The sequence below is a fragment of the Balaenoptera ricei genome, chromosome 2 (genome assembly GCF_028023285.1).
Source record: "Balaenoptera ricei isolate mBalRic1 chromosome 2, mBalRic1.hap2, whole genome shotgun sequence".
NCBI lineage: Eukaryota > Metazoa > Chordata > Mammalia > Artiodactyla > Balaenopteridae > Balaenoptera > Balaenoptera ricei.
Genome location: NC_082640.1, coordinates 56,853,464 through 56,874,219, shown reverse-complemented (window position 1 = coordinate 56,874,219; position 20,756 = coordinate 56,853,464). Strand labels below are relative to the sequence as shown.

At 32.7% G+C, this 20,756-nt stretch overlaps 1 long non-coding RNA gene and 1 other non-coding gene across 3 annotated transcripts; both read left to right on the top strand.

Moving 5' to 3' along the window:
• Nucleotides 1-100: 100 nt before the first annotated feature.
• LOC132359178 (uncharacterized) lies at nucleotides 101-17,180 on the top strand. Of its 2 annotated transcripts, XR_009500752.1 has the most exons (6): nucleotides 101-644; nucleotides 732-828; nucleotides 2,128-2,849; nucleotides 13,537-13,651; nucleotides 14,215-14,370; nucleotides 16,073-17,180. It is a non-coding gene; the product is annotated as an uncharacterized LOC132359178 (long non-coding RNA). The 2 variants fall into 2 exon arrangements; XR_009500751.1 differs by lacking the exons at nucleotides 101-644; nucleotides 732-828; nucleotides 2,128-2,849 and adding an exon at nucleotides 11,891-13,141.
• LOC132361474 (small nucleolar RNA SNORD107) lies at nucleotides 2,340-2,413 on the top strand. Its single transcript, XR_009501761.1, has one exon. It is a non-coding gene; the product is annotated as a small nucleolar RNA SNORD107 (small nucleolar RNA).
• Nucleotides 17,181-20,756: the final 3,576 nt, after the last annotated feature.

Genomic DNA, 20,756 nt, shown 5'->3' with positions numbered 1-20,756 from the left:
TCCTTAATAATTTAAGACTGGTAGTCTGATTGTGTCTTCTCCTTCGATGTTTATCAGCAGAGGTTGTACTTGTGTTTCCTTTTCCAGCTTTTAAATCATGTCCTTTCAAGTAATAGTCTCTGGAAGAAAAGGGGCCTTCAAAATGACTACAGTTGCTGGCACCAACTTTATGTGGTCTGTCCCAAAGTAGTTTTTAAGATTAGTGACCACTATGAGGTAAGGAACAAAAGAAGCCAAGCCTTCCTTGGTTTAGGAGATTTTTATAATACATATGTGATACTTTTTTCAGAGTTTGTGAATGTTACAAAGGAACTGTGGTTATCAGAGCCCCAGGCATCTGGAACACTGTAGACAAAACCATTCTCTTAGGATAAAATTGACCCTGATATGTATGACAGATACAACCTTCAGTTTATAGAGCAAGAGTATGTAAAGAGTCTTATTTTCTGAGCGGTCTCCTCACTGGATCAACTTCAAATAATTTGTGGTACTCTTTTCTGTTTTTGGAGGGAAGACATTCATCCTTGTATACATCTGCTGGCATGCATGGCCTTTAGATTTTGACATGAGTGGTCACGGCATATTTGAAGAAGACTTGTTCTCTAATATTCTTAACTAAAGATGGCCTCTTTTGTAAGTTAGAGGTGAGTGACGAGAGCTCTAGATTCTGCAAGATGCTTATTTCTAATGGCTGTTTTTGTTTGGTGATAATAGTATTCTTCTCTGCCTAGAGCTTCCTTGAATTTTTTTTGAGAGCTCTTAATTGTGGGAAATATACTAAGAAAACTTGGGACACAGATATGCATGTAATTGCATGTCGGGTATAAGGTAAGTGTGGGTATTTTGTTATGGATTGCTAATTCAAAGCTTCTGCAGAGTTCCTTTGGGGTCATGTACCAGTATACTCAGTTTGCAAACATTCATGGAAGTAAATACTTGATGTCCCTAAGAATTTTTCCTGCATTCCTGCATTTAAATGAATACATGTTTCATCTAAAACATGGTTAGACAACAACTTCCTGGTTTCCTGTTCACATTTATTAACTGTGACTCCATAAATATATACACATTGCATAGCAATACATATTTTCAGTGTGGTTTACAGTTTCAATTAGAATTCTGGGACTTTTTAAAGCTGAAGTAAGAATTCTGGGATATAATAGTTATACTACCTTAAATAACCTTTATGCTTCTGAGTTATTTGTGGTATTCTGTGCTTATGTGATAGGTAAACTGGACTTGGTATAAAAGCATGTCAGATGTGACATAGTTTCCTGCTTTCATAGACTCATTGTTACTTAATCATGTAATCCTGTCAAATTTTAAAGTCCTGTAATTTTTTCCAACTTCATTGATATCTAAGTGATAAATAACATTGTATAATTTTAAGGTATGCAGCATGATGTCTTGTAATGTGTATATATAGTGAGAAGATTACCACAGTAAGTTCAGTTAGCACGTCTATTACCTTACATAGTTACCATTTCTTTTTTTTGTGTGTGTGAGAATATTTAAGATCTACCATCTTAGCAAAATTTTAGTATACAATGTAATATTGTTAACTAGTCACCATGCTGTACATTAGGTCCCTAGAACTTATTCATCTTATAATTGAAAGTTTATTACCTTTGATCAGCATCTCCCTATTTCCCCCACCCCCTAAGCCCCTGGAAGCAATCACCATTCTATTCTTCAGATTTATTAGATTCCACATTATAAGTGAGATCAGAAGTCTTTAATTTTTGTAAACAAAACTGATGTTTTGTTTTATAGGTCTTTACTGGTAGAAGTAATTTATGGAATTATGTGAAAATGGTAGTACTTGTCTAGAATTTTCAAAATCTTACAAAGATCAGGAAAAAAAACTTTATTGTATTAATTTCAAATAAAAGTTTTACTGATTTCAGCACATAGTCAGTTATAAGCCTCTACTGTATCATGAAATTTTCAGATACATGGTATTCAGTTTATAATACATTGCCAGATTCTGTTTTACTCATCTTTGCATTCTAATTCCCTTGGGACTGGCCATAAATATAATAATGTTCAGTATTTGTATTTTCTTAAAGCAATGCATGTTATCATGTTTTTTTTTTTTTTTTTTCTTTGGTCTTGAAACTTTTGCAGTCATATGCAATGCCAAAGGAAGAGAGAATTTGGTCACTGAATTTTCTGAAATGTCAGTGTGGATCCTACCCAGTAGTGTTGCAACGAGGCTAAAAGTCGTATTAGCTGCCTTTAGGACAGAAACAAACCACTCCTTTTGTGGACCAAACCACAAGGTAAAATAACCTTGTTTAAAGAAAAAAAGTAAGAGTGTATTGCAGAGGCCTTGGCTAGGTTTATGATGACACAGGACCTTGTCTGAACATGATGATTTCAAAATTTGAGCTTAAAAGGACACTCTGAAATCCAGTCAATGTGCCTCAATAGACTTTTCAGAGGACATTATTCTTGGCAGAAAAGATTGGCTTGACATGTGAAAACTGAATAGCTAGAAATGGCAGGTGTAGTCATACACTTTGCCAGTTCTTCAAACATCCCTTTTTTTCTTTTCATAGATTTTTCTGAGCTAATTATTTTCTTTTTTCTTTTTTTATATATACATATATATACATATATGTGTGTGTATATATGTGTGTGTGTGTGTGCCCACACACACTGTTCAAAGCAAAAATGGGAGCTCACCCTTGGATCTCAGAAGGCACACAGGTGGCGAGATGGAAACAAAGACATATAAAAAGGAAGCTGCCACCTCTTGGATCAAACATTGAATGACAGAGTTCTAGGTGTCTAAGTGATGTCCAGAAAGAATATTTATGGAACACATATGAAATGCAATGAGTGTGGTAAGTGCCCTCACAGGGATGTTGGTGTTTAAGGATAGTTTATTTTGTTTATTTTTTTTTTTCTTCAGTTGCCTGCAGCTGGTCAGTGGGTTCAGAGCCTATCACAGAGTAAATGTTTAAGAAATATGACATTACTGATTTTTTTAAATGTTATTAGATACTTTACAGTTAACTTCTTTTAGTGAAATATCTGAAATTAGAATCTAGGGCTGTCTGATAATCTATTTTCATACTCTTAATACTCAGTAGTCTCAGTAGTCAGTTTGGCCCTTATCTGGGAATAGCTATTTAGTGTATACCAGGATGTGTTTCAGAAAAGCTAAATACTTTGTCATGAAGTTTACGATGTATTTATAGGGATACATTTTAGTCATTTTTGGTCAAAAGTGGAAATAAAGTGCTGTTTGAGTTCATAGGGGTGAGAGTACCTCTCTTGCTTAGTTGCATGGTGAAGGCCTACTAGAAGAGCAGTATTTGAAATCCAGTTATGTTTGTTCTAGATGTGAATGTTAATATACAGCTTCAGGTGTTCACATGGCCAGTCCATCTTTGCCAGCAGTGAATAGGAGCAGTTAGTACAGGGGAGCTGCTGGGTTTTTGCTACAGGATACTTCATTCAACTTCTCAAATGGTAGATGAAGAAACCTTGCTTCTGTGACTTCTGCCCTTCAGTCATAAAAATGACCAATAAACAAAAATTTCTAGGAAACAGTAAATGTTTTAACAAATATTTCTAAGAGTAGATATGATCTCAGTGAATAGTGTGTTGATTTCCTAGATGTGGTAACTTCTACCTATTACTTTTAGGGTAAGGTTTATCCAGTTTATATTCTGTTTTAGTCACTGAACTATGCATAACTTGAATTAATTTGCATTTAGGCATATATATTTTATTTTAAGCATTCACTTCTGGGTCATTTTAAGTGGACCATAAACTGGCAATACCAATAGATTTCCAGGTGTCCTGTTTTCTGGGGAAATTTCATCAAATATGTTATAGCTTAGCAGTAAATAAATACTCTGTTGGCCATATTGGTTATTGAAATCTAGTACTGTTTTCTAATGATGGTTCTCTGTAGTGTTAGTGTTATAATGAACTGTCCACTTTACTTATGAAATCTGAAAATTAGTCACTTTAGTTGGGATTCCTCTAGGTTTGTAAGTGGTAAAGAATATAAAATATGAGTCAAAACAGAGTCACTCCCCATGCTGTAGCACCTGAAGAATGAACCCAGAGTTGAAACAAGGAGACTTCATTTCCATGGCTTAGACTGAATAAAATAAGAAATCACAGAGGATTTTAAAAAATTGTGATATGATTACTATGAGAATAAGTTATTGCAGTGATACCGATTTTTCTTTTGTAGGATGGCAGAAAATTCAGGCATTATATTTTTCTAATTATCTTTTGCATAATGTATAACCCTCTCTAGAGAACTTGGCTGGACACTGGATTTGAATTTTAGACGGGGTGTTTTCTCGACTAAAAGAGTGAATTATGGCCCTAAGTGATGTCAAAGTAACAATACAAATATTCCACCACCCAAAATTGCTGAAGTCACAATGAAGAAACTTTTATAAAGGCCTTGAGTTACTGAATAATATTTTTGTTTCTCTAAGATTTTAACATGACAAGTTTTGGAAAAATGGTTACAAGAATGTGCATAGATAGAATGAAACATTAATGGTTCACTAGAGGTCTTGGTGTCATTATGACTGTTCTTTTTCCAAGGCCTGTCATAAAAGTTGGCATCTAGTAGGTTTTTGATGGATAGTAATTTTTGTTACATTGTTGTCTTAATTACTGGTAGAATCAACACATGAACAAAAGGTACAAGAAATTTGCCTTATAGTATAGGCAAAATTTGGCTTCCAGTTTAACCTTTATTTTCTGATTTTTTTTTTTTTTTTTTGTAAAGGTTGAGTCAAGAAACAAGGAAGTTTATTGTGCCACAGCCTGGGAGCAGGGAATTGGGTGGTACTTTCTCCCCCGCCCCGTGGCCTGCACTGTGTGGCTTATGGGATCTTAGTTCCCAGACCAGGGATTGAACCCAGGCCCTCAGTAGTGAAAGTGTGGAGTCCTAATCACTGGGCCACCAGGGAATTCCCTGGATGGTACTGCCTTCAACTCACTTACGTGAGAGTGCCAAATTTCGATTTGGGGCTTTGGTGGAAAGAGAAATTGTTGTCTCTTCTTAAGGAACACCTTTCCCTGTTTCAGTCTAGCTCGCTGGAGAATAAATCTTCATGTATAGAAACAAAAGGCATGTCTTTATTTGAATTTATTTCTAGAGCATACCTCTTAGAAATCAAGAGGGCATAGTTGTTGAGGCATATACAACAGAGTTTACTTATTAGTGGCTAACAGAGTACTTGACCACATAAAAGTATGTGAAAATTCATCTGTGATATTATTTAGGTTGGCAAAATGTATTGATTATTTATTCTCTTGGTTTTTATAATGCACCTTAAACATTGTCCTACAACTCATTGTAAAAGAAAAGACTTTGAATACTTGTTTTTGAAATGACAAACACATGTACAGATAATTCAAAGAAAATAATGGCAAATAAATGGGAAATATCTCAAATTAATTCATAAACATCCTTTTAAAATCATTGTGTAATATATATTTCACTATCAATTTTACAGAGATTTGAAACATGATGTCAACTAGAAGGTGATTGGCTATCATTCATGGACATGAATGGAGCCTAAGAAAGATGGACAAAGGATTTCATCCAGGAACTTAGAATCTTTTTTGCACAATAGATACTCCAATATAGATGGCTGTTTTGGAGCTACCTTTCATATTGAAACTTCTAACTGGTCCCCTTACTTCTAGCTTCAGATTCTCTAATTGATCTGTCTGCCATAGCAGTCTTTGGGAAAGATGACGAAACCACATCATGTCCTTCATAAATCTGCAGTTGACATGTTTTAAAAGTGTTAGAAATAAGCAATAATCAGAGAAGAGGACAAAGATTATATAAACTGATAATATTTAGAGCATCTTTTGCCACTGTCAAAACTGGAAATTTTCCAGTTCTAGTGGCTGAACATTTGGATTCATAAATTTCAGACACTCCTTTCCTCTTACCCTTTGATCCCTAAGAATCTCAAGAAATTTGCACAGCAAGATACAATGTGATTGCAACCCAGGATGATTTTAGGGTAGTTTCGCAAACCATTTTTCTGTTAACATAGATGAGCAGATTTTTCTGGAGTATCCTGAGCAATGGTACTTATGGACTGCTACGGAAGTCTACACCTCATACGAATTTAAGGGGTCTTTGGCCAGGGCCCTCCTGTAGAGACATTTTCTAGATCTTTTAATCTGTATTGATTTGCCTGATCCAACAGCATCAGGACAGCATCTCTCATTCCAGGTTTCTCCCCAAGATTCAAGTGTGTGAAGGGTATCTACTGAATTGAAAATTATTTCAGCTGGGTAAAACTTGAAGTATTGGCTAGTCTGTACAAACTCAAGTAAACATAAGCTAACCCTGTAGGAATATGTGGATAGGAAGGGAAGGACAACAGATCTTGAGTTTAGCTGGAAGCTTCACCAGCTTTAAAATTACAGACAAAATAGAGATTTATACTGGCCTGTACTTCATCTTGGCTCTTGTATATTTTCATTTCATTGGCAATCTTTGGATTGGTGGGGTGGAGTATTTTCCTTGCCATGGAATATCAACTTGCCTTCGAAAGTTACCAGTAAAAAGCCCTATATATGTTGCATTTTTATGCATATGTGATAAACCTTATTTTCCCCCACGGCATTTTAAAACAACTTGAAATCTAATCCCATTAACTTATTAACTGGATATATGTACCTTATGAATTTATTTAAATACTTAGAAAAATTGTGTTTGGGTAACGGTATTGAAATTAAAATACTCAGTGAATGATTATGTGTGAACTGTTCATTGAATGTTAGGAGATGAAGAGAATGAAATTCAACATGTAAGAGTTTATTGTATTTTATTCTTTCTTTGCTTAATCTTTTGTAATCTAATACTCAAGTACAGAGGCCTACATTTATAAACATAAATCTATTATTTTTAGATACTTTTTAAGATGAATGTTGTAATAATGCAGCTTGTTTCCTAAGGAAGTTTCTAAAAACATGTTTGGTAAAATTGTCTTCTGGAAAAGACTTAAGAAAGGGATTCTGAGGACATTTTGTAAGCTATACACAATTCTGTATTGTTTATGGATAGCAGAAAAGAGAAGGACATGGGAATGTTTAATACATCAATCATAAAAGCAAAGGAAGGCACTAATTACTGTTTATATGCATTTTGAGAATACTGTATATGAAATAACCAAATATAATTGCTTTGTGATATTTCTTAATGTATTGCAAATGCTAACAAAGAGTTTGCTAATATATGTAGAAGAATTATTTTTAATACATGATTATAGAAATAAGGATTGTTAGAATATCTCTGAATGATGTACGTTTGAAATCATTTGATTGGATTATTGTGGTGGGTTTTTTGGGGGAGGGGGATTTTTCTGTATACAATTGTTACCTAAGAAATTTTATTAAGGGTGCTCTATCTGGTTGTAGATGTTATCCTGTAAATGATTTTTATGTTAAAATTTGTGTGGTATGAGATTGTCTTATCATGATGGAATTTTTGCACAGGAGAAGAGCCTCTATGAACACTTGTATGATCAGGGTTGAGTGGGTGTTTTTAATTGCTTTGTATATAGTAGAAAGACTACTGTGCTGTACCATCCTATCAGTCATAGAGAGAGGTTGGTGACATTTTGGGCACTTCAGTTACTAGAATATAATGTTGGCTACTGAGAGGAATTTCTAGACTGCTTTGTATTAAAAGTAAATAAAAGCTGAATTTAGGAGATAGAGAATTAGGGGGTTTTGGAGGGTTGTGTGTTTATATGCATATGCACAGAGACAGTTCTTAAACAGCATACGGGCTTTACTCCATGCTCAGATGTTGGGCATCTACATAATATTTTATAAACATTCTAATGTTAAACACAGGTAGAATTTTTTTCGTTTTGCCAGTGGAATTGCCTATCAATATTAATTCATTTCTGGTAGAAATTGTTAAACAGTTTATTATAAACAATGTTATAATGTTTTCTTGTTTAACCTCTGATTTTCTTTTTCTTTTTTTTTTAACCTCTAATTTTCTACATGTTTAAACATCATTGTAAATACATACCAACCTAATAGGATAGAAATATTTTTGTTTGCCAAAAAAAATGTTCCATTTAGCCTCTCATTGTGTTCATTGGATCACTAGACTCAATTTTTAGATTGTGAGAAATACATTGTGTAGTATTTAGTATAACTATATCATTGTTTTATGACAGGATTCATCATGGTGAAAACGTCACTGGACTGCCTTTGTTTATAGTTTTCAGATATATTTGTGTACAAATAGAACACAGCTCTTTGTATATCTTAGAGAAAGCTCCACATGTGGTAAAATAGCATAGGTTAGAAAAGTTTTCATTTGTGAGTGGAATTTGACTTTTAATGAAAATAGTGAATTGTTGTTTTAAAGTACTTATTTCTAGTTGTATAGGCAATTTGTAAATTTTTATGGATGATGTTAGTGATGGTATATCACACCTGAGCTCATTAAATAGTGGACTGACCAAAGGAATGTTTTTGTATTATGTGTATATAATAGACACCATTATTATATGTTTTTTAGGCATATGAGCTATAATTTCTGCATGTTTTGTAAAATATTAACTATATAGAGTGAAAATTTTTGCTAATTGGCCAGCTAAAGGGGTGTTTTTATAGATGGTTGTTAATAAAATAGTTAGAATATATAATAGTTTTGCTTTAAACTTTTAGTCCTTGGCTTATAGGGATTTCTTAACATATACCTATGTATACATATACACACACATATGAATACATGCACATATGTGTTTTATAAAACTAGTGATATTAAAAGTCATAGAATGGAATTATTTTTTGGCCTAAACAATTACCATTTGGCCTTGAGGGCAGATATAGGACGTTTTAGTTTATGAACTTTATTTAGTTGCTGGAGGATACTGTGAGGCTGCTAGATATGTGGTAAACAAATGTTGGTTTTGGTTTTTTTTAAATAACATCTGCCTAGGATTTGCTGAGTAGGCATATATTTTGTGAGTACCAAACTGATAGACAAAGGTGAAAACACTGTTTTGGTAAATTGAATTGCTAAACCACGTCTATTTGGGATATATTTGGTTGCTCGGGATTGTATTATTACTTTGTTTTCTGTATTGAAGATACATGTTATTTCATGAAATAATTTTGGATATATAATTTTTGTCAATTTTGGAAATACCTTTTCACTTAAATGTTAAAGTTGTAATCATTGATCATAGATATAGTAGAGTAAGCATCTTCATGAATTAGGCTTGATTTTTGAGGGTTTTTTGTTTTTATGTTCTTGAGGTTTTGTAATTAGACATTCTTTGTTTAAAGTGTAGAAATCATTGCCATTCATATTTTTAAATACGTAAACTTGTACAGTTTTTCTTATTCCAATCAAATTTTTGAGTTTTAAATATTGGGACAGAGAAGGGAAGCATTTGCTGTGTGTTGAACAGACAAGCTCTTCTATAACAACTTCCTAGGTATTTAGGAACTCCCTCTCCATACACACACACACACACACAATTAATATATTAATGTTGAACTAATGGTGAAAAATATCTATTACCAATAGAAGTGTTACATGACCCCTATGTGTTTATACTTGGTCTGTATGGGAGGGGGGAATTATTAGGTAGTTGTGTGCATGAGATCAGATGTTTGTTTTTTATACCATATAATTCAATAGATGTGCAGAAATTTCTGTCATAGTTTTGAACGTATATTTATCTAAAATTAATAGCACATAAGCTTTTTTATTCTTGTAGAAATGAAATGGTACACTAAGTCTCACTTAGCTGAGTGACATTTAGACTTCTGTATATGTAATTACATTACAAACACATGTTCTTTCTAGATATAGACATTTCTGATATACATATAATTTTACCTCTATTTGTGGGACATGTAGGTATAACTTATTTTCCCAGATGTGCTGAGGTTCATGATGAAATTCATTTTTCTAAAGAACATTTTATAGAAATGTTTCTGTGTTCATTTGTTACATGGCAATAACCAAGACAAATTTGTAAATAAGGGACAAGAGAAATAATTTAGTTTTAAACATCTGGTATTTCTAGATGTACTGAGTCTCAAAAAGTATAATTTTGTAAAAACTTTCATTGTAAACGTGTTAGTATTGATACTGTTGTCTTTTAAAATCAACATGGCAATGACGTTGACAAACAGGCTCTTGGAGCTACGCAAAATTTATCATATATTAGTTTGGTTGTTAAGAGGAAATGTTGACAAGTTTATGCATTTACCCTGTTCTCATATAGAAGAAGAATTTGCTATTGTATCAAGTATATATATTTAAAACTTACACCATGTAAATTCATTTGGTGTTTCTGGATGTACCGAGATTCCTGATATAGTTCATTTATATTATTATTTTTTATTAAGACTTTTTATTAAGGGCAGTTTTAAGTTCATAGAAAAATTGAGGGGAAGGCACAGAGATTTCCCATATACCCCCTGCCCCAACACATGCATAATCCCTCCCCCATTATCAACCCAGCACATGTATAATCCACCCCTATTATCACATTCCCCCATCAGAGTGGTACATTTGTTATAATTCATGAGCCCATATTGACATATCACATCATAAATCACCCAATGTCAGTAGTTTATATTACGGTTAACTCTTGGTGTTGTACATTCTGTGGGTTTAGGCAAGCATATAATGACATGTATTCATTGTCATCGTATTTTAATGGCCCTAGAAATCCTCTTTGCTCCAACTACTCATCCCTCCCCTTGTACTTCTTTTTTTTCCCTTTATATTCAAATTAATAAATGACTTTGTCAGAGAGATTTTATACTACCTCCTGGAACTATACACAGTTCTGTATGTGTTCCCTTGGTTGCATGACAATATTCAAGACAACTTTGTAAATAGGCAGATACGAGTTTTTAATTTTTATCATCTAGACTTTCTAGATGTATAGAGTCTCACAAAGTATAATTTTGTAAATAATTCACTGTAAAGTTTCATTGTTTTCTTCTTATGTCTCAGCAGTGAAATTGATGGAACTGTGGATTTCTTGAGCTGTATACATATTTCAGGATCTGTTGAGTTATGGGAAAGCAAAAGTTAAAAGGGTACTTTTTCACTTTTGCGTTCTCATCTAAAAGAAAATTTTACATTTTAATCATTGTTTAGTGCTTGGATTTTTATACATTAAAAAAGCCAAGTCATAATTTGTAGTTGTGTTGCTGATAGGGCATTACATATTTTAATCAGAGGAGATTTTATTCTCTTTGAATTATACAGTTTTGTGTTTAATTGGACTGCATGACAACATTCAAGACAACCTTGTAAATAACAGTAAATTTATCATTTAAAAATTAGTTTTTCTAGATGCATGGAATTTCACGAAGTACAAATTTGTAAATATCTCATTGTAAAGTATCATGAGGTGGCTTCTATAAATGTTTTAGCAGTGTAATAGGTAACTAGTAATTGGCCTTTTAGGGCTTTGTAACATTTTGGTGTTTATGTAGTGAGTTTTTGGGGATAGGGGTACACAGATTGTCTCCATATCTTCAGATTTTTAGGTTCTCATGTTATAAGAAAAGATTAGATTGTATACTTTTAACAAAGAAAAATGCCCATGGGATTTATTTTCATCTTTAGGAAGAAAAAGGAAGACATGAGAAGGGAATTGTCATTTTAAACCGCAGGTATATTCATAGTTATATAACATTGCTGAAGTAATGGTTATTTTGCTATGCTATATAAACCTACTATTTGCAGATTTATATATGTATATGCATATGCATGCATATTATAAATGTATATACATGTACATATGTAAAATTAGTTTTAGGGGTATAGATATGATAGTGTTCTTTCTCATTTATTAGCTTATTGCTTTACTTGTTTTTTTTTTTTTTTATGGAAATAGTATTTCAATTGTAAGCTTAAACGTGTAGAAGCCCACTTCATGTTATATCTAAATGAATGTTAATTTTTATATAAAATGTTTAAGCAGCTGTGGATATGTTTTTTTAATGTTTTCATATATACATCTGTATGAGAACAGAATTTCCAGGATTATGAATATTTTTCTGAGAGCTTTTGAAAAATTTTTGGAGAGTAGTTAATTTGTATGTTATAATCAGTAACCAATGTTAAAACTATTCTCAGTTGCCTATAATGTAAATAACGAAAATTTCTTAGAATCCTATCCAGTATTATCAAAGTGTAATCAGTACATCTTTTTGAACAACAGTTTGGCAATGACAATCGAAATTTGAGTGTGTAAAATTTTTGAAATGATATAATGTGCTGATGGGATTTTATGTATTCCTACTCTCAAATCCATAAAGAAGAAAGTATGTTATAGACCAAGTATAACAAATAATTTGAATGTATGAAATACACATCATTAAAAGAATGATTGTAATGATAGCTAATTCATATGAATATCATTCAAACACTGGAAAAGTATTCTGATATTGAAGGGTGTTTTAAGTTGATTTTTAAATTGTCATTTTTGTACAAATATCAACTAAGTGTGTGTGCTGAGGTGTGTCCATATGCCTCTGGTTTTTCTATTTGAAACATTAATGGTTACTGTTCCTTGGGAATGGGATTATTCAGACATGATAATGGAGTTAAGTAATGCTTACTCATTAGTGTTAACTACAATGGTGATTATTTTAGCATTCTTTTTGAAATTTTTGTACATGCATAAGTTAAATACTAAAACATTGTTTATATATTTGTGTATTGCTACATGGCAATCTAAAATGCAAATGTGAATTATTGAATAGAAAGTTGTCTGGAAAAACATGGCAAAATTTTAACATTACTGTATAAATAGATCAGAAAAGAAGGGACTGCTGCCACTTTCTGCCTTTAAAACTTTAAAGGTATTTCAGAAGCAACATTTAAACAACAGAGGAAATTTTAAAGATACAACCAATTTGTGCATGTCTTCATCGTTACCTATTGACATCTCGGGAGTGTTGGGCTGTTGTATCCAACTTTGTATTCCCAGTGACTGTTACGAATAGTTTTTGAGTGATCATGAAGAGCGTGTGACTTAGATACTAGTGCTAGTGCGGCAGAGAGTTTTACACAGTGAAACAGAGTATTGGACTATCCACGGAAAGAAGGGAGAAGATGGCATTTGAGGTAGGTGCTAAACAATTACATTTGGATTGACCAACACAAAGGGTAATTTTATAAGGCAGTGCCATATTTGTGGCATATTGTACGGGGGAGGAATCTCTTGGGATAAACTCGAATTACTCTTAGTAATGGGCATAATTGGAGAATGGATTGTTTTCTTTTACGGTAGTTGAGTCTGTCAGAAGGATTTCAAATAGGTCTTTATGGCTTTTTAGATTATTCAGAATTGGCATGAAAAATGTTTCAGTAGTCTCAATGTTTGTGCTAAAGGTACTCTGAAAAGGTGAAAAAGTAAAAAAAAAAAAAGTCTCTTTGGGCAGTCATATTTGCTAGTTTAATTATTTCCATTCACTATTCCTATCAGTTCTAAAGTCAAATATTGTGTACTTGCTTCTCAGGTGAACATGATGAAAGAAAGACATAACATGCAGATAACCTGAGGATGCCTGACATCATCAGGAACATTCTTCCTGTGAAGTTCCTTAATTTGTAAATCTCAACTGTAAACCACAGGTAAGAAGGTTCTGGATCAAGAAATGCTGTATTAGGATGAGATTTTGGCTAGGCTCAGGAAAATAACACTGGGGGTAGACTTTGTTCTTGAGTATCTTTGAGTTACAAACATTCCCGAGAATAAGTAAACCAGTTATTTAAAAATATAATTTTATTAAAGATGGAGTCCGTGAATAATGTAGGTGGTTACTTACTCCTTCCTTCAATTAATTTACTTATGACTAAACATGACAACTAATATTATAAAGGAAATGATCAATATTTTAATAATTATAAATTAGAGAATAGACCAGCTATGTTTGCGTGTGTAGTTTTGTGGTATGATAAAGAGAGAAGTTCGTGGCAACCTAAAAAAGATACTGATATAGAATAGTAGTAGTAATAAAGTCATGTTGAAGTTGGAGAGTTGAATCAGCTATAGGATTGATTAATGAGGCACTGTTACTAAGCCTTAACTGAAATTGTAACAAAGTTCAACATGAGCCTCCATTTACCTGCTACTTCAGTGTTTGGTCAAAATGCTATGTATTTTACCTTATAATGTTTCTTGCTTTTCCCTATAGGGAGATGATAGTTCCAAGAAAAGACACTTTTGCCATCTTTGTTTTTAATATCAATAATTGGTACCATGAGACCTGTTGGCAGTATTCCTCTTTTCAAGTGTTCATCACTCCCATCCATCCCTGGGCCCAGGAGAACCCCTTGGCGATAATGATTGTGTAAGGACACTTTGAGTGCTCATTTGATTCAGGGAGGGGCACTTTGGTTAGACAGGAATTGATTATTCTGCTTTTCTTAAGCTTGATGGATTTTTGGTGGCAGCTAGTGGATATTGTTCAGGGGAACATATAAGTAACAAATTATCCTAAAACTTAGTTATGGATAATATATTATTGTGTTATTTCCATGGATTCTGTGGGTGAAAATTTCTGCCAGAATGTCTGTGGGATCAATTGGGAAGGCCCAATCTAATGATTGAGAGTGATTCAGACCACTGGAGTCTTCTGGATACTTTTTCACTCACGTCTGGCACTGGTTTTAGATGACTTGGAAGGTTGGGCTTAGCTGAGGCTTTCAACTGGAGTACCTTCACACAGCCAGGTTCCCACATGAATCATAAAAATAAGTGTTAGAAGAGAGCCTTGTGAAAGTGGCATGGCCTTTCTGAACTAGTTTCAGAAGTCATGTAGCATCTTTTATGCCATATTCTGTTGGCTAATGGTGCCGTATGGCCAACCAAAATTCCATAGCATGGTGGGATAGTGCCAAGGTGACTGCAGACCCAGACAGCTTGTAAAACCAGATGAAAGAAGGCACAGTAGGTAAGAGTTACAAATGTGGTGCTTCAGTAGTGTTTGTTTTGTTTTGTTTTCTTTTTGGGGGGTGGTCCTTGATTTTCAGAATTCTACTTCTCTCACACTCAGAATCCCTTTCCGACAAACGTCTTATTCATTACCTGGCATAAAATAAAGTCTTACTGAATTGTTTTGTGATTTGGGGAGTAAATTAGGCAAAAGATAAGAAGTTAAAAGTTAACTTGGTTTTTGAATTAAGTCAGTTTGGGGAATGCAAAAGGGAAAAGGCCCAGGTGCAATATGTTGATACCGAAAGGTACAATCTTAGAACTACAAAAGCTATGGAACTGTTAAAAAAAGAATGAGTGGGGACAGTTGTTGATGAAATCAATAATGTTATAACACATACTGAATCCCCTGCTTTTAACACACCAGGAGTTTTTCCCTTCATTTTTTACTATACCCCACAGGAAGGTTAATAATTCATGGGATGTGCTGTGAAGAGTGAATGCTGACAAATTCCTTAAACATTCTTTCTCAGAGAGCCTCATTGCCTACCTGCTGTCCATGGGATAACCTTGAAAGTGAAAGTTTTAATCAGAAAATGTTTCTTTTTTCCTCAGGATAAATCATAGCTAAATAGAAGATTAATGGTTTTTTGGGAGGTACCTACTCAGCAATTTTGATGGACTCTGGAATAATGAATGGGTCAGGAGCCAAATCTTTTCCGAAGTTCCACTGTAGTCTCTATATCTTTAATATAGTTACTGTTTTTCTTGTCAAATGGACTAAGCTCCTTGGTTATTTTCATTGCAATGTTTAGGCACTGTTATGTTTCTTGTACAGAAATGTATGTAGATTGCATGATATCATGAGTGAGTGATCTGGAGAGACAAGAAACCATACATAGTAAAAAAGAAACAGGCAACATGAAGAGAAAGTTTGAAGGATCAGTCCATTTAGCAAGATGTAAGAAGAAAGACTCCCAATATCGGGCTTTCTCATTGTTAGAAAATTCCAAAATGAATTTTGATCCACCTGTTATTTCTTCATAATAGAATAGCTGTTGCATCATGAAGTATGCTACTAAACTTTTCCCATTTTTTTCCCCAATGTGTCCTCTCAGGTGATGACTGAATAGGAAAAACTGATGCCATTGCTTCTGCCACCATCTTCAGTAAAACCAAAGACAGTCTTCATAATGTATAGAGATTCCTCATTGATGTGTTGCAATGGACACTCCCTGTAGATCGCAAAAACAGGCTGAGAAGGCTGAAGTTTCAAAGTGACCTAAAGGGTGATAGTGGAGAGAACTGTAACCAGGCATGTTGACTGTTTTCATTGTTGCCATTGGACTAAATCTCAGGAGCTTGAATGATGGAGGCATTATTACACAGAGAAGCTGAGGATGGTATAATTTCAAGGCTTCATTAGAGTGCTCCCATAAGTATTAGGTGCACATTTTTAAAATTTTCATTTATCACAGGGAAATTTAAAATTGACTCATAAAAAATCATCTTTTTCAAGATTTCAAAGGACATGGAAATTTGTGAAGTATAATATTTTACTTAAATGCCTTTTTTCCTCTTCTAATTCTGCTACCTCTGTCTGTGTTATCTACTATTAATGAAATTTTGTGCACATCCTTTTGGGTGTATTGATAAATTAATATGCAAGTTATTTTGGGGGGAGGTCTATATACTAGCTACAAATTTTCTACACAGTAAACATGGTTTATATATAAATTGTAAATTTATCCAACTAATTTGTTGAAATAATTCCAGTGAATTGGAACTGCTAGGACTAGGGTATCCAAAATTTATAGTTTTGAGTCCAAACTGGTTTTCCCTACTATACAGACAAGACCTCATCAATCTTGTTTCCCCAGTGTTTATGTGGGTATATTTCCTAAAACTGTACAAATGTTACATTTTTAACCTTTGGTAATATGGTATTACAAAGAAATTGCTTTTCTTCTGTTACTGTTAAGCTCTGTCATCTTCATATATGCTTAATCCTTACTAGTCATTTGTGTTATTTCATTTTCTTCTGTTTTTTTTTTTCCATTCCGTTGATATATCAATGTCTTTGTTACTGGTTTCTAAGAACTCATTTATTATTCAGGATGTTAACCATTTGTCATGCAGTGCAAATGAAGTACCATATTTTATTGCTATCAATTTACTATGGTGTTTTGTATTTTGGTTGTGTATTAAAATATAATCATGTGCTTTATGCCTTTTGAGTTTTGTGTTTTTCTTAAAAAACACGTTTGCATTAGTATCATTTCTTGGTCTGTATTTTCTTTTTTGCATCAAATATTTTGTCATGTTATTTCTCGTTCCATTAATCATTACTGTAGTTTTAAAGCATTACATATTCAAATTACTCACCTTAACCTAAGTAGTTACCACTTATTTTCAATTCTACCATAATCATATAGAAATTCCGACATATAATTGACTGCATTTCTATTTATTGGTTTGCCTTACCTTCTATTGATACTTTAAAATTACTGTTGTCTTACCTATTCCATTGAGTTCTATCTCATTTCTCTTCTCTTTCAGAATATTCCCTGTCTGTACTTGCATTTTTTTCTCTCAATTGACGCTTAAAATTGCTTTGCAAGTTGGAAAAAATAATGCAGTTTTTATTTCATTTGCAACAAATTTAATAGATTAATTAGGAGAGAATAGATCTCTTTAAAATTGAGTCTTCCTATCAAACAGCAAGGTATGTCTTTCTATTTTTTATCAAATTGTTATGTTGGGATACTGCTAGTTTAGTTTTTTTTAAGTTCATTCCCAAGCATTTCATAGTTTTCTTAATGTAATGATGGGGATTGTACACTTAGTTTATTTTCATATTGATATAGGAAAGCCATTTGTATACTTTTTAAATGCAGTTTCATCGAAATTCCAAAATTATGGGTTTTTTTTCACAATTTGTAAGTACTTATGGGTCATCTTAGGAATTTTTATATCTTTAATTAAGGATTTTTCACCAAATTTGGTGACAGGTTTAATAAAACGTCTCGTGTTTTACAGTTGATCATATTTGCCATTATAATTATTGATTAGGCTAAAAATTGAATTTTTCTAAAAATGAACATTTTACATCCAGTGAATATGTGAACTAAATTTTGTTCATTTTTCTATTATATTCTCCCCTATTATAGTCATTATAGTTTTAATTGCACTTTCTGGAAAGATAATCCTAAACAAAGAGCTTTATTTTGTTCTGTTTTTGTTGGAATTTTATATTTGGTTTATTGGCTCTATCAAAACTGTTTTGAGTATTTTTTTTCATGAAGTAGACTGAAAACAAGAACTACTAGCATTATTTTATTTTTAATTCTATTTTGATATAACCTTATACCTACAAAAATGTAGCAAAAGTAGTACATAGGTTTCTTTTGTTGTTGTTCATCTGGGTTTTTAATATTTCCCAGCTTCTTATGTTAACATCTTACCTATGCAGGATACAATTATCTAAAACAGGAGACTTCTATTGATGTACTACTATTAACTGATTGTTTTATACATCCAAAGTGAGATCCAACATTACATATAGTTGTCAAAGTCTCCTTTTCATGATTTTGACACTCGAAGAATCTGCAAATATCTTAACCATGAATGTCTCTCAGTATAGGTTTGTTTGATTTTTTTCTTTGAGTTTGAGGTTATATACTTTTGGCAAGAATACTACAGAAATGTTGTAGTTCTCAGTTCATCACTAGGGATCACATAATGTTGATAGTACCTTATGACTAGCAATGTTACTTTGCTTACTTAGTGTTCTAATTAATAAATATCTTTTGGGAAAGATACCGCAAGTACTGTTTCTTATGATACTTGCATATGCTAATTTTAGCATTTATTGAGGTTTCCTGTCAAATCATGATTTTAAAAAAATTCTGTCAATCCTACATTTTATTAATTGGAGTTGTCCAATTATTTGGAGCTGTCCATTCTTCTCCATTCAGTTTTTCAGTTATTCATTTCAATGTAGACTCATGGATATTTTCTTTATCCTATGCATAAAGATGGATATCTACTACATTACTCAGTTTTTTAAAAAAATGTTTAAGTTATCCCACATTTGGCCTCTGTGTCTTTTTAAAGTGTCCCTATCCTTTCTCAAGCACTTACTTTCTGGCCATGTAACTGTCCAGGTTCATTTTGTTCTTATCTTGCTCTAGCCATTTCTCCTAGGATCCCTGGTTCCTTATGGGAAATAGTATTTGGAAAGCAAGATATGTATCAAAAGTTCAGTTTTCTCTTTATGGCTGAATAATATTCTATTCTATGTATATACCACATTTTATATGTTGATGAACACTTGGGTGTTTCCAGTTTTTGACTTTGAATAATATGGCTAGTGGCTACCCACATTGAACAGTGACACTATGAACATTGGTGTACAAATGTTTGAGTCTCTATTTTTATATGCTTTGGGTATATACTTAGGAGTAAAATTGCTAGGAGTGATGGTAATTCCATGTTTAGCTTTTTGAGGAACTATCTTAGTTTTTGTTATGAAAAGTTTCAAAGACAAATGAGAGCATAATAAACTTTCATGTATATAGGAACTGGATATTTTGCCATATTTTGAAAATTAGAAATACAGTAATATTTCAGTCCTGAATTTGTACATGTACAGATCACATTTTTAAATAACTACAGTGTTATATCCCTAGTTTTATTAACTAGAATCCCTTAATATGTTTTAAAATAAATCCTTATGTAAATTTGTTAGTCATTCCAAAGATATCTATGATAGTTGAAAGAAATCTGAATCCAAGCTGGGACCATACATTTTTATCTAGGCCACTTTTATCTTAGTTTTATCAAATTTATTAATTTATTATCAATATTCAACCTCATTATTTTAATATAGGACATTTCCCTTGCTTTTTTATGTGTGTGTTAAAAACTTCAGATTTGATCTTTTGTAATTTATTTCATTTGGGAGGAATTTAATTTTCATGTTTGTTATATTCTTAATGATTTTATCCACTATATTTTAGTGTATTGAATGCATTTTGATGAGCTAATTGGTTTAGGTTATTTCTACCTTGAGATTTTCTCTGTCTCTATCTGTCTCTGTCTCTATCTCATATATTCTCTTTCCCACATACATATACTTGTATGTATTTATAGACTATGTAAATACCTTTATAAATTATATATATATGCATTTATATTTATATAGATCATAACAGAAGTACAGCCCATATTTGTAGCTGTGTTAAGGGTGCTAGGAAAGATGCATATTCTCCAGTGTAGAGTTCTATAAGTGATTGTTAGCATGGTTAACTGTAAACTTGTTAGAGATCTGTGTCTCTATCATTCTATTCTGTATCTCTGTCATTCTATTAGAGATCATTTTAGTCTTACTAAATTGACTTGCTATTGATTTCCTGACCTTAATTTTCTTTTTGTTTCCTTTCATGTAGAATATTTGATCATGCTTTCAATCTTCCATGAGCTCTTAGCTCATGGAATGTCTTAAAATATGTCCCAAATAGAATCTGATAATGCATCTTCCATTTTCCCATCTTCTCATTCAAGAAATAACAACTAAGATCTAGTTTTCTTTTATTTCTTCTGAATGTATTTTGTTACCTCAAGATTTGGGGACACCAGTCTTTTTAAGACATACCATCATGCTGCCTCTTGAAAAATATAAAATATAATCATTCCATATACTATATCATAGCAGGATACCTAGTCCCACCTATGAAATATTTCTTGATAAAAATTCTCATTTAAACTTCTGTATGTGTTTTTAAAATAGTTGTAGTGTTC